The sequence below is a fragment of the Choristoneura fumiferana genome, chromosome 7 (assembly GCF_025370935.1).
Source record: "Choristoneura fumiferana chromosome 7, NRCan_CFum_1, whole genome shotgun sequence".
NCBI classification, from domain to species: Eukaryota; Metazoa; Arthropoda; class Insecta; order Lepidoptera; family Tortricidae; genus Choristoneura; species Choristoneura fumiferana.
This window is the reverse complement of record NC_133478.1, coordinates 15,886,992-15,902,037: the sequence shown is the minus strand read 5'-3', so window position 1 is coordinate 15,902,037 and position 15,046 is coordinate 15,886,992. Positions and strand designations below refer to the sequence as shown.

At 37.3% G+C, this 15,046-nt stretch overlaps 1 protein-coding gene across 1 annotated transcript in view; it reads left to right on the top strand.

Moving 5' to 3' along the window:
• Positions 1 to 9,481: 9,481 nt before the first annotated feature.
• The window catches only part of Rh50 (Rhesus blood group-associated glycoprotein Rh50), a 62,980-nt gene continuing 57,415 nt past the window's right edge, over positions 9,482 to 15,046 (top strand). Inside the window, exon 1 of the mRNA XM_074090322.1 lies at positions 9,482 to 9,590. The gene's annotated coding sequence lies outside the window, so the exon portion shown is untranslated. The remainder of the gene's footprint in view (positions 9,591 to 15,046) is intronic.

Genomic DNA, 15,046 nt, shown 5'->3' with positions numbered 1-15,046 from the left:
AGAGGAGGCCTGTGCCCAGCAGTGGGACGTAAATTGGCTGGGATGATGTTGAAAACTTGAATTAAAAAAAATACAAAAAATCCGTGGAGAATTCCGATTTCAATCGAACGAATTCAACATTCAAATCCAAAGCCTAGAATACATTCTGAGTCGTGTTACAAAATAATGAATACATATTATGTTTTGTTAGGAAACAATTCCAATCCTCATTGGCGATCCCTGCCTTCTAATAGCATACAACTCGTCTTATAATTAATCCATACTAATATTATAAATGCGAAAGTGTGTGTTTGTGTGTTTGTATGTTTGTGTGTATTGTGAGCGACAGATCGACGTGATTTTTGGCATAGAGATAGTTTATGGCCCAGAGAGTGACATAGGCTACTTTTTATCCCGGTAAAATGCACAGTTCCCGAGGGAACAGCGCGCAATAACCAAATTCCACGCGGGCGAAGCCGCGGGCAAAAGCTAGTTAATAAATAAATATCATGGGACACATTGACACCAATTAACCTAGTCCCAAACTAAACAAAGATTGTACTATGGATACTAGGCAACGGATAAACATACTTATAAAGATAAATACATAATTAAACATACAAGACCCGATAGTAAACATTCCTATTATTCATACTAAAAACCGGCCCCGGCCGGTGATCGAACCCGGGGCCTCAAGCTTCGTAGTTAACCATCCGGTCGTCAAACTCCGTTATATACGTCCCACTTCAGGGCACAGGCCTCCCCTCAAAATAGTTCCAATATGGGCGCAGTGCGGGTTGAGAACTTCACATACACCATTAAATTTCTTCGCAAGTATGCGAGTTTCCTCCAGATGTTTTCTTTTACCGTAAAGATTATAGTTTTCGCCCAATTCCAAAAAACTCAGAGGGAAATCGATCCACGACCCTCTGTTTGAGAGGCCACAGGTCAAACCACTTGGTTACCACGCCTTTGTGTTATTATGATCCCTCGATTGCAGGGTCGTCAACACAAATGAAAAAATCGGAAGGTTATTGCCCCAGGGTCAACCACAGAATAGTAATAATAAGATTAATAGAAATACCATCCTGTATAATACAAGGTCTGCGGGGCTACTACGAAATTCAAAAATCGATGTCCGTGTCGTTCCTTCCTGACGCTTATACTAGTTAACATGAGAGTGAGATGGACGGTACCTACGATACAAACTTCGATTATAACATTTCGGAGTAGACCCTCTGACCAGTTTGCTGCCATCTTCTCACTTGCTAATCTTTATGCGGAGCAGCAGTGCTTCAGCTGCTGTGTTCCAGCGTGGAGAGTAAGACAACCAGTAAAATACCCTTTGTCCCCGCACGTAACCAGCAACAGTAGAGGCCAAATTATTGCCTAACTTAATTAGGTCCTGGCGCTTTGTCTAGGTATGTATATGGTAATTTCGCTCGCTTTACTCACGCATCATGGTCGCAATTGTAGCTAGAAATCCTCCTTGATTTGCTCGTCGTCGTATCTAACATTCCGGAACCTAGATTAACAAAATATATTCAATTATATTACCAAAATTTTTTTGAAGTCGGAAATATTTAGCCACTCGCAGTGCCGGTTATGTGCGATGGTTATGGACGGGGGAAGTAATGGCATGATGCATTATATCGTAGCCCTGTATTCTAGCAAGAACGCATTGGCAATCTTTTGGGGTTGCGGATGCCTTTGAGTGGTAGAATTCACTTACCATCAGGCCACTTACTCATTTGTTTTAATCTTCTTCTAAGTCGCTTTACTCTTCATAGAGTGGTCATGGTCTTTGGTTGAGGATCGACAGCGAATCTTCGTGACTACCTACTTTCTTGGGTTAGTGTACAAGAAAGAAAAAGGGCATTTTAACCCCAAAGACATCTCATTCTTTAAATGACGCGTCACTTCTATCCTTATTATCAGTTCTGTGGGGTAACTAAGCTATGGTTGACCTTTCAAGCCGTACTAATAAAAGGAAATCTTCTAATGATACCTTTGTATTCAAAATCTAGCGGACATTCAACCAACGCAGGTGGCCCGTCAAATTGTTCCGAGAATTTATTTTTATTGAGCTTCTTTTATAACTTTAGCAGGAAGATAAATACTTAAAATGACGAAGTATGGGGTTTTTTGTGGAGGGAAAACGGGGATTCAAGTTAGGGGCGTTACTTTGCTCATTTTGTCAGTATCCGTATATTTTTTTGCCATCAACGCCGCGCCTTTAGTAAACTCTTGAGACCACAATGCGCGGGAAAAATAACAATGTGTTTTTGGACAAAAAATTCATTTGACTTATAATGACTTTGTTAATGGTATCTACTATCATACCTAATACCAATCTGTGCTTGTCATATTATGGAATGGGGTATTGTTGCTTAGAGTTCGTTGTGTCGATAAATGCTGAGTTTTTTGTGTTAAAAATATTAGAAAACATAGAGACAAGCATCCACCTAGGGTTTTCTTACAAAACGCTATTCCGAAGATTTTTTATTCCTATAGCCTCCGAACGCCCGGAGTCCTATAAAAAGGACTTATTGTAATTTTAGCATCAAACTTTATTATAAATGACATAAAGTTTGATGTTCATAAATCAAAAATTTTACTTGGGCGCTAGGCGGATAGACTTACGAACTTAAAATTACAAGATAACTGTAGGTATATTAGTATATTTTACTAACTTCTTTCTAGTCGTTAAAAACTCTTGATTACGCGAACGTGGTCGTGGTTGTCATATCCGGAGTGGTGATATGGCACTATATATTTTATTAACAAATAGCAATAAATTTATTAATTACATTATTCTTTAAAATCTATTTTTTTCCATTACTTAGAGATGTACCGGAATACTCGGTGAGCGAATCCGATAAGCACTTGGCCGCTTTTAAAAAATATATACATTCATCCCGGGAAAAATTGAAAATTCCTGGAAAAATTGTTCTCAAAGTTTTCGATTACTAGCACCATATTTTACAGAACTGCAAGCGTTGCCAAAACTATGCGCAGAATGGTATGCCTGTGGAATATGTATCGAATACAAAACTAATATTATAAGCAATACAAATTTTACAGCTTGTATTTCTTTCTGGAACGTTTCTGCAGGTGGTAGGACCTTGTGCAAGGTCCGCCTGGATTGCTACCACCGTCTTGCTCGCTAATCCTGCCGCGAAGCAGCAGTGCTTGCACTGTTGTGTTTCAGCGTGGAGAGTAAAACAGCCGGTGAAATTACTGGCACTTGAGGTATCCCATCTTAGGCCTCTATGTTGGCAACGCATCTGCAATACCCTTGGTGTTGCAGATGTTTATGGGCGGTGGTGATCTCTTTCCATCAGGAGACCCACTTGCTCGTTTGCCATCCAGTCGAATAAAAAAAAAAACGTTTATTTTCGTTTACATAATTTTGCGGTAGGTACAAGTACAGTCACCTGCATCTGCCATAGTGGAGCATACAAAAATATCTGGAACGTCCTACCGTCCCTGGAAATAGAGTCGAATATCCGATATTTATGCACGCTTTGCTATGTCGGATATTGGTGGCGGCGACTGTACCTTGTCAGTGAAATGGAATCCTCTCTGAAGTAGTTACAATAACAGCAGTAGACTAAGCGGGGAAAAAGAAACCCCAGTTAAGGTTGTGGTCGCTCTTATAGAATAATATACCTACTTATACGATAGCTCATTGCCGTAGTGGCCTATGGAACACGGGCTCAAAGAATTTCAATCTTGTATGTAAAGGTCCCAGTACTTGGTCCCTCTCTGAGTCTGAACAGAATTAGTACCCAGCAGTGGGACGTAACGCGTTGCCAAACCGTTGTAAATATGCCGCTAAATTTGTAAATATAGAAGTGACGCTCATTGGCTGTACACACCCGACACGACATTCGACACAACAGAGATGTGTAAACATGTTAGGGCGTGATGGAGTTGATTGGGAATAAGGAAAATATGTTGTAAAAACTGGCGACATAAAAGAAGGAAGGTAATGAGATTACGCTTGTGGCTAATCTTTAGGTTCGGAGAGAAAGCTGTTACAGATGAAAGTTTTCAATGTTGTTTTTAGGGTTCCGGAGCCAAAATGGTAAAAACGGAACCCTTATAGTTTCGCCATGTCTGTCTGTCTGTCTGTCTGTCCGTTCGCGGCTTCCGCTTTCGACTATCAATGCTAGAAAGCTGTAATTATACACGGATATATATGTAAACTATGCCGACAAAATGGTACAATATTTTTTTTCAAAAAAACCTTTTTTAGGATATCTCCCATAGACGTAAAGTGGGGGTGTTTTTTTTTCTCATCCAACCCTATAGTGTGGTGTATCGTTAGATAGGTCTTCTAAAACCATTAGGGGTTTGCTAAGACTGTGATTTGTTTGCGAAATATTCAACTTTAAAGTGCAAATTTTCATTAAAATCGAGCGTCCCCCACCCCTCTAAAATCTAAACCGGTGGGTGGAAAAATTTGAAAAAAATCAGGATGGTAGTAAGTATATCAAACTTTCAAGGGAAAACTATAACGGCTAAGTTGTCCAGACATTTTGTAATGACTAAAAGTATAAAGTACTTAGGTGTAATAATAGACGATACACTGTCATTTAGGCAACATATCGAGGCCTTAAGTGGCAGAATTCGTAAAGTAATATTTATATTTAAAAAATTACGCATATGCGTAGATTCAACCACTATCAAACAAGTTTAGTTTGCTCTGTATCAATCTATAATTACGTATTGTATTACGTCATGGGTGGCACACATAAATCGGCATTACTAAGCGTTGAGAGAGCACAGCGAGCAATCTTAAAGGTTTCTACCTCCGACCTTCTTTATAAATCCTGTCAAGTACTAACAGTCCGACAACTGTTTATAATAAGCACAGTCCTCAAACAGCACGCTGCACTTCCTTATTACATTGATAAGATGAAAAAACGAAGACAAGAAACTGTTTGCCCTTCAAATATAGAAAAAAAAAATCCTTTCTCATCCAGATATTACGCATTTCTGGCACCACTTCTTTACAATAGATAAAACGCCCAATTACTCGTAGACATTTAGTCCCTTAATTAAAGTAAAGTTAAGATAATTCTCCGAACTGCACTTCAACAAATGTCGTATGAAGATACAGAAAAGTTATTGACGGTACTAAAATAAATATAGATAAGATAAATTAGTTTATGACAGTAGTTAGTCAATTTATAATCTCATTATAGGCTATGACTTTCCAATATATTATGCATGTGATTAAATATTTAATTTTTTTGTTATGTAATACCTTTTTTAGGGTTCCGTAGTCAACTAGGAACCCTTATAGTTTCGCCATGTCAGTCCGTCTGTCAGTCCGCGGGTAAGCTCAGAGACCGATAGTACTAGAAAGCTGTGATTTGACATGACATATTAGTCACGCCGACAAAGTACTATTGTGGGGTATCGTTGGATAGGTCTTTTAAAACCATTGGGGGTTGCTAAGACAATTTTTCTATTCAGTGATCTGCTTGCGAAATATTCAACTTTAAAGTGCAAATTTTCATTGAAATCGAGCGTCCCCCCCCTCTAAAATCTAAACCTGTTGGGAGGAAAATTTTAAAAAAATCAGAATGGTAGTAAATATATCAAATTAACAAGGAAAATTATAGCGGCTAAGATTATTTTAGAATTATTAGTAGTTTAAGAGTAAATAGCAGCCTAAGGTATAAAATACACCTAAACTTGGAACATTCAGTTACACAATACGAAATCCATAGAAAAATATATTTGATTTTTTCGTAATGGCTACGGAACCCTTTCCTGGGCGTGTACGACACACTCTTGGCCGTTTTTTTACATCTGAAACACAGGAATTTCCTAGTTCAGGTATATAAATTAGTTTCCCTTAGTATATATATATCTAGCCTATAAGTTTGTTATATTTGTTAATTTTGTTAGAGAAATAAAGATTATTATTATTATTATCACGTCTAAACCACTGAACCGATTTAGATAAAATTAGGTTTACAGATAGTATGAGTCAAGGAGAAGGACATAGATTAGTTTTTATGCCTGAAAATTGCATACCTAGTTCCCGCGGGATAAGAGAGAGAGAGAGAGAGAGAGAGAGATAAACGAATTCTACGCGGATGGAGTCGTGTTTAACGGCTAGTTTTTAAATGATAACCATACGCTTGAAAAGAGCCATAGTAGCCTATTGGTTTGACCTATGGCCTCGCAAAGAATCGTGGGTTCAAATCCGGGCTCGTACCTCAATTCTATGCCAAATTTAATCCTAATTATATTATAAATGCGAAATTTTCTGTGTGTGCGTCTGTGTATGTTTGTTATTTCTTCACGCTAAAACGGCTGGACGGATTTGGACGAAATTTGGTACGTAGATAGCTGGACGTCTGTAATAACACAAAGGTTACTTTTATCCCGATATTCCCACGGGACAGGGATAAAATCTCGAAATTTCAACCGCTGGATTTAGAGTCTTGAAATGTTGTACAGTTGTTCTTAACACAACCTTGATGAAGATCACGATATACATTTTGGGATTTCCCAGGGGAATTTAGCAAAGTCCCGGAATTTCAATTGTAACTACCTGATCGAATAGATTACGCGTGCGAAGCCGCGGGTAAAGGCTAGTACGAGTATAAAAATATCTAATGTCTAACTCTGTATTTAATTCAATTAAATGTTTACGCCATCGGTGTTTCCGGACAAGGCGTGACCAGCATAACAATTATCGAGTAGTTGCTACGCCAATATGTCAAATCTGTAAACAGTTTAACAAAGACCATGTTAACTGTCTCCTCACGAAGGTTTGTTTGTTTGAGCAACGGGGGGCTCGCCACGATCATGTTTCATTAAACGTAAACGGTGTAATTTTAGACAGAGTATTGTGGCGTAGAAAAAGTATCTTGTATGGTATTAAAAAAGTCCACTTAATATTATAAATGCCAAAGTTTTTAAGTCTGTTCGTTTGTTTGTTACTTCATCACGTTTAAACCGCTAAACCAATTTAGATGAAATTTGGTAAACATATAGTTTGAGTCTTTGGGAATGATAAATGATACTTTTATCCCGGATAATTGCATAGATCCTGCAAGATAATAAATAAAAAAATAAAACGCGGCTGGAGTCGCATCGGGGGTAATTAGCTAGTATTAAATTTTACCAGGTACCGTAAGGTCGGGTTACTTTGGTGCCGAAAGGTAACTTTGACCATTAGGATTAACTCCCTCCAAGGCTTATTCGTTATCATCATCATCATCAGCCGGAAGACGTCCAGAGCTAAAAAAAGGCCTCCCCCTTAGAACGCCACTATGAACGACTACCTCGCCACTCGCCACAGGTTTTATTATTGCATTAAAGTAATGGCAGATTGCTAATTATGGTTGGTTTTAAGTAGTCGACCGCCCACGTTTTTGTATTTTTAATTAAGGCTTTAAGTTAATTAATTATTTTGGCTGGTCCTGGGATATTGGATAAGAAGGTGCCTACAATTAATATTATTGTATTAAATTTACTCCAATTGACCTAGTTTAAAGCTAAACAACACTTGCACTATTAGCGTATAACAACAATGGCAAGAACCGGATGAACAGACATAACTCTATGATACTATAACAGGATTGTTTTCGTTCCATTTACTAAACTACATAGCTACTCGTATCTCGCAAAATTAAAATTACTGTCGGCTGAATGGTTTAGTGGTTTAATGATATCACTATAAAGATTGCGGTCCCGGGTGATATAGATTTTTTTTCTAATGCAGAACGAAGTCTCCCCTGGAAGATAAGAAAATTAGTTAGCTTTCTATTGAGTCTAATCCTTCCTCCTGCAGCTCTATGATCCATCCTATGCTAAATTTCTACTCTCCAGTTATTTAGGTTGTGCTTGGTCTGTCATTCAATCACGTCACTTCTGTGTGGGTCTGATAAACAAAAATTTTGGTTTTCAACTCTTGGACGTTTAAAATGGTGCGGTTTGAATTTATTTAGGTACACAAGTATGTTTATTCGTTGGCTTATATCCATAGTTCAAGTTTTGCTAAATTTAAGGAAAGTCAATTAATGCTTGTTGCTCACGCAACGTAGATAAAGACCACAATACTCGTTATTCCATTTAAATTTAGTAAAATCCTTGATTTTTAATTCAACTGCCAGGTTGGTTCTCGCAAGCGGAACCACGAGTAGAAGCTAGTTGTCACAGATGTATTTGTCTACGTTGTTAATTTTTGCTGTGTCGTTATAAAGTTAATTTCAATTAGTGTCGCACCATTATGAGGTATTCATCCATTCGTACTATACCATTTCTGCAATCTTTGTGTTTGCCAACGATAAGAAGAAGAAAAAGAAGATGAATTTATTTTCCAACATCAACAATGCAGGATAGGCACACATAATACTTACAGCACGATATAATATTACTACAAATTTTAGGAACAACGTTCCAGGCATTATTTTGTTCGTATTGTAACCCACTTCACTATCGGCCGCCACACGCCTCTGACAGTTTCTTTTCTTGTGCATGCATGCAAGAGACCATCCATGCAAGAGACCATCCATGCAAGAGACCATCCATGCAAGAGACCATCCATGCAAGAGACCATCCATGCAAGAGACCATCCATGCAAGAGACCATCCATGCAAGAGACCATCCATGCAAGAGACCATCCATGGATGCTTTTATTTGGTCGTTCCATCTAATAGGTAACCTTACGTGTGCCCGAGTGCCTGATACAAAAAATAGGTCTTATGCTTCATGAGAAGCCGTGGCGGCCTAGTGGTTTGACCTATCGCCTCTCAAGCAGAGGGTCGTGGGTTCAAGCCCCGGCTCGCACCTCTGAGTTTTTAGAAATTCATGTGCGGAATTACATTTCAAATTTACCACGAGCTTTGCGGTGAAGGAAAACATCGTGAGGAAACCTGCACATTCCTGCGAAGCAATTCTTTGGTGCGTGTGAAGTTCCCAATCCGCACTGGGCCCGCGTGGGAACTACGGCCCAAGCCCTCTTGTTCTGAGCGGAGGCATGTGCCCAGCTGTGGGACGTATATCGGCTGGGATGATGATGATACTTCATGCTATCAAAAATTTGCATTGTTCTGATTGGATTTTTTACAACTTAAATTATTTCTTTGCGTGCTAATTTTTGCCCAGAGTTTTTATGCTGACTATTTTTTATTGGTTTTACTTATAATGTATTGATTCAAACTGCACATTCGTATTTTCCTAATTTTAAATCAATCTGGCCAATAGAATCGGGTGAAATTAGACCCTTTTTTCCCTACCTTTTGTTGCGGACATGATAAAAGGCGAAAACCAATGCACTTCTGATCCCACCAGTCCTCATACAAAATTCTCAATAGCAAGGGCGCTCGATACGCTAAATAGGCGATAAGTGTCCCCAGCTGTCCTACCTCTCTGTGTGTACTTCTGTCTACATCGCAACCCGGGTAAGAAGAAAAGTGGTGATACTGATAAACATTCGCGTGGTATCATGCGCTGTTGGTTTTGTCAGTATAATACTGTTTGTGTATGACTGACAGCCGAGTTTGATGCAGATGGGGGCTCGGTTGTAGACAAGCGCGGGAGTTGATTCGTATCGCGGGTGTTTTCAGACGTATCACGAGGTGAGTAAAGAGTCGTTTGTTTTTTGTCTATTTTTATATCGTGGGCAATTGTTTGGGTAATTAGCGCTCGCTTGTTTTTTTTTTAATGGTTGTGGGCGCGGTCGGTTTTAAAATACTTTTTAAGTATGAGTAATATTAAAGATAACTGAAACTGACCAGCGTAATGTAATGATGAAGAGAATTAAGTCTTATTTGACGTAGTATTACTTAGCAGTCATTTCATGTACGAATAATCGTTTTTTCGAGGAAACTAAGTTTCAATCTCAATGTGGGAGTAAATGGGTAGATAGAATTACCCTTTTGGGCGTGTATATCAAAAATATAAACATTTGATCTGTTAAATATATTTAAATTATTGAGTTATGCAGACGGCTACTCCGACGACTTTATTCATATTTAATATATTTTGACCACAACATCAGAATAAGTCTCGGCGATAAAATTATAATTAAATAAGGATTTAGGAACTTAAGCCCGAGCTATTTCATTCTGACAGGAAGCTTTTTACCAGCAGAAAGGACTTTATAATAACAGTGCGATTATTTAACACCTATGTACTGTACCTAAATTCTTCACATTAAATTGACTGATTGAGATGATGATGAAACTGTGAAGCATGACATACATTCGTCTTAAAGGAACTTCACAAAGATTGTAAAACTGGCTTTTTATGTAATAAAAAGTATACATCTCATTAAAAAAAAAATAAGAACTCACTTAGTAAACCTTGATTAGGTTAAAAATAACACAATAGTATTGAACTTTAAAACCAACCGTTTCTAGTTGATCGGATGAATGACAATGCATCATAAATTGGTACCAATAATGAGTAACTACTGAAGACAATTCTCTGCGTATTAACATTGGAAAGAAAGCACAGTAAAACGAGACAAATTACTACGTATTTGCTGGAAAACTCTAATTAAAAGCAGGGGGTAGTGGCGACCCGTTTCCGAAGTCGATATTTCTATTTTTTTTTTTTTGCTTATTCGTCTGATTGACTTGGCCATTACTGTGCGATATGAACAATCACAACTTCTGTCAATATTCCTTAAAATTAGATAGAATTCAAAAACCAGCTCTTGTTAAATTTGTCACTTAAAATTGAAACTGTACCCATAAAAATCTGTTAGACTATAAAGCAGTTCTTTTAATAGTGCTCGTAACACTTATTCACTAAACGTCTGTTTAGTAGTAATAAAACTTTAAAAGGAAAGCATAGTTTGGGTGAGAATCACAAACCAGAGAAGAAATATTCGAGAACTTGACAAAAAAATTGGTGATGAAAATTCGCTTGAAGAAGATGATCATTCTAATTCGTTATCGACGAACAGCACCATACGCTCTCCAAATAATGACGCGAGTTATGACACCAATACGGGAAAGGTTGCCGGTGGAGCAGCACAAATCATATTCTTTTACGTATTTTCTATATCTACTGGCTTATTTTGGTTCCAAAATTTGAAATGTTTAATGAGAAATAATTATATCCTTTTTGCTTTACATAAAACTGATCCGTAATCCTCCCCTATATCATCTGATGAAAAGTACAAATGAGGCCAAAGTTGTATCTCAGTTGTTTAGTAACAGCCAATTCACTGTATTCTTGAAGAGCTCTAGCTTGTACTTGTTCTACCGATCTGGAAATAAAGACGATGGAAGCAAATTCTATTTCAGTATAATGACGTAAATAATTATAAGATATAGTAAAGTTGCAAACAAAACTTAAACATAATAAAAATATATGTAAGTGTATTTTTTATCTTCATTACCCGTAATATTCTGAGATAGGTATGTCGTATCTATTAAATAGTTGTTTTCGGTAATACATACATACATAAAAATCACGCCTGTATTCCCAAATGGGGTAGGCAGAGCACACGAAACGTTACCGCTTCGGAGCCACTTTTAGCAATTTTAGGTAATAAAAACGAACAAAAATGTTAACCTATACGCAGATAATAATACAATGCAAGTGTGAGTCATATTTTCACTTTGCCAACTCCTGTCAATAAACTACGTCTAAATCTTTGTAAAAGTTTTTCGAAACATACATTTCCAAGTTCTCGTTGTATTCCTTAAAATAACAATAACATGGGAACTAAAATAATACATCATCATCATACTTAACCGTAGAGCGTCCACTGTTGGACACACGCTTCCCCCGTTACCAGATACCCTATAGGTACCAGAAGATGGACAGCACGCCTTCTTGCCAACCAAATATCCTATATAGTATTTAAACTGCACTCGCCAACCCGCTTGCTTGCCAAGCGTGGCGATAATTAATTAATACATTTTCAACTATAACTATAAATTATTACATTTTCAACTAGCAAACTGGCATTAAATCTAAAATTTTCATTAAATGGCGTGCAGTCAATTGCATAATGACCGGTCTGACTCAAATAGTCGTCTAGATTAAATTTGAAACCGCAACGGACTGGTAATTTTATCGATGCTCGATTGCCAATGAACTTTAAATGGTGGAAGTTCTTTAATCAGATTCGAAACTTATTTCGAATCGTATAATGTGTTGTGAATCAAGTAAGAACTTTTCTTTTATCACTGTTTCTACAATATACGTTAAAAACAAAACACCTGACTGCTTGTCTGTTTGAAATCCAATCAGCCGTTCAGGCCACAGAAAGAACCAAAATAAAATAAACATTCATACATACGTACATATTATGTACATATAAAAGAAAATAATTTAGGCAATCGGGTAAAAAACAATAAGGCTGCATAAGGGATGCGCGTGTTGCAGCAGGCGCTGAGTCGCGTTGCTCCGAAGACGAAGGGCTACGGATTAGCCCGAAAAATGTCGAGCTAAACTCGATTTAAGACGTGAGTTATCCGGGTCATTATATTTAATATAAGGCTGAATAATTAAATACTTAAATACCATAAACGGGACTTATCATTCTAAACACACGAGTACCTAATATTTACCTCGATGTTTCGACCACATTACAGTGGCCGTAGTCACAAGTAGACTGAAATGGAGGGTGTCATGTCTGCTTAGCAGTTTTTGAAGTAGAACATTCGTTAATAATTTTTCAAGTTTTATCTCATAACGAGCTATGATTTAATAGTCATAAAATAAAAGTAAAACCGGCACTCCGTGTGTTATCATATCAGTAATAAGCAACCGAATGAGGTAATAGCTGTTATCTAACCACATTATAATATTGACAAAGAAAACATCTGCACTGGTTTATGATAATTATGATAATAAGCCAGGATAATTTACTAAATGTTTCTCATAATTATAAAAAAAAACATGCGGGTATGAAAACCAAAAACTAAACAGGCAGGTTGGCGTTTAATAGTTCAGTTATATATATGGGATATTTGGAAATAATTCCGATCCGCATTAGCGATCCCTTCAAATAGCGAACCTACTGTGTTAAAAATAAAGTTGTGTTAAATACTTGTGATGTATACATATCATTTAATAATATTGTAAATCTGTTTTAAAAAAATATATATATACCTCGTTGAGTTTCTTGCCGGATTCTTCTCAGCAGAGGTTTTTCCGAACCGGTGGTAGATTTTTTTTGACATTCATAAGTGCTTGTTATAGCCTAAATTGAATAAAGATATTTTGACTTTGACTTTGACTTTGAGTTGTCAACATAAAATGTTCTACGTAACCTTAAATTGTGTAAGACTTAACCCCTCAAAAAAACTCACGATACTAACGCCATCTAGCGATTATTCGCCTGTCTTTTGGCCCTCATTCAATTTCATGTTCATGTGTGAGTTTCCAGTCCGCACTGGTCTCCGAGAGCCCAGCATTGGGACATACTTATATAGACTGGAATGATGTTAATAATGAATTAAATATCCGTCAGAAAAGCTAGCTATTTCTGTGCTTTTTAGGGTTCCGTACCCAAAGGGTAAAACGGAAACCCTTTAACTAAGACTTCGCTGTCCGTCCGCCTGTCCGTCTGTCTCTAGACTGTATCTCATGAACCGTGATAGTTAGTTGAAATTTTCACAGATTATGTATAACTGTGGCCGCTATAACAGCAAATACCAAAAACAGAATAAAATAAATATTTAAGGGGGGCTCCCGTACAACAATCGTGTCTTTTTTCTAATGTCTAATGTTGTATAAATAATGGTACGGAACCCTTCGTGCGCGAGTCCGACTCGCACTTGGCCGTTTTTTTTAATCAAATGTGCAAAGCGAGAACCTTCACGCCATACAAACATAATTCCACTAACTTACGAGCAAGCTGTCAAAATATTTGTAATAAACAGGAGAAAGCCATAATAATATCGCAGTCGAAACATACATAGTTTTGACATCTGTTGAAGCAACCACGAACACTGGTAGGGCGGAAAAAAACGTAATTTAGCTGGTTGGTTTATTTACCAGGCAATGAAATGGAGGGACGCACGCGAGGCGTTAAATATTTCCACGCTATCACCGGCTCACCTAAACAAACAATGTAGTTTCTTGATAAGTATTAGGTATTTTCTTAGAAACAATTTTTATTCCAAAAGCCTCGCGCTTTTTAGAAATTAAGGGGGTTTTTACTAGTTTTAAAGTTATCGCGAGATTGTGAGCGCAAATTTAGGAAAAACGTCTCTAGTTTATATCTCTGTATTAGCTATTTTAAATATCTCGAGCGTCTGCAATGTCCCTGGTGTTGCAGATGTTTTTGGGCGGTGGTGATCTCTTACCATCAGGAGACCCACTTGCTCTTTTGCCATCCAGTCAAATAAAAAATAAAAATAAAATAAAAGCAGGTTTAGTGACTTTCTCAAAAATTCTCATACTCAACCAGATTACTGTGATGCCGTAAAAAAAATGTTTCAATGTCTTGCTTATTGATTTCTGGCGCATAATCTTTACTTTTACAAGTTTTTTTATTCAACTTGCAACATTCGTTTGATGCAAGTCAAATTTTAACAACACGCATTTTTCACTTCAGACATGTAGTTATAATAATATTATGGCAATGCAAATACAGCCAACACAAAATGTTAAAATTTAATTTTTGTATTTTTACTATTTTTAACCCCCGACAGAAAAAGAGGGGTGTGTCTGTCTGTGGCACCGTAGCTCTTAAATAGGTGAACCGATTTGAATGCGTTTTATTTTTATTTCTAAAGCAGGTTTTCTAGCGATGGTTCTGTTTTATTAAAATCAATTCAGCCGTTTCAAGATCATCAGCTCTTTTGTTCGTTGCGGTAGGAATCTTAGACGCATAATGGGTATTTACTTTACTTTTCAAACATATGTGGGACCTAAAATTTGAAACACCCATGTATGCTTTATAACTATGCAAGATTATGGAATTCTTGGCCTGATGCTGCAGCCAGGATATCCAGAACACTAGTTGGTACACTCTTGAAAAAACCATAGCAGATATATCGTGTTTGGATTCGTTTTGATCAGTATTTGTTGTAATTTTTATGCGTATCATGTGTGTGTCGAATAA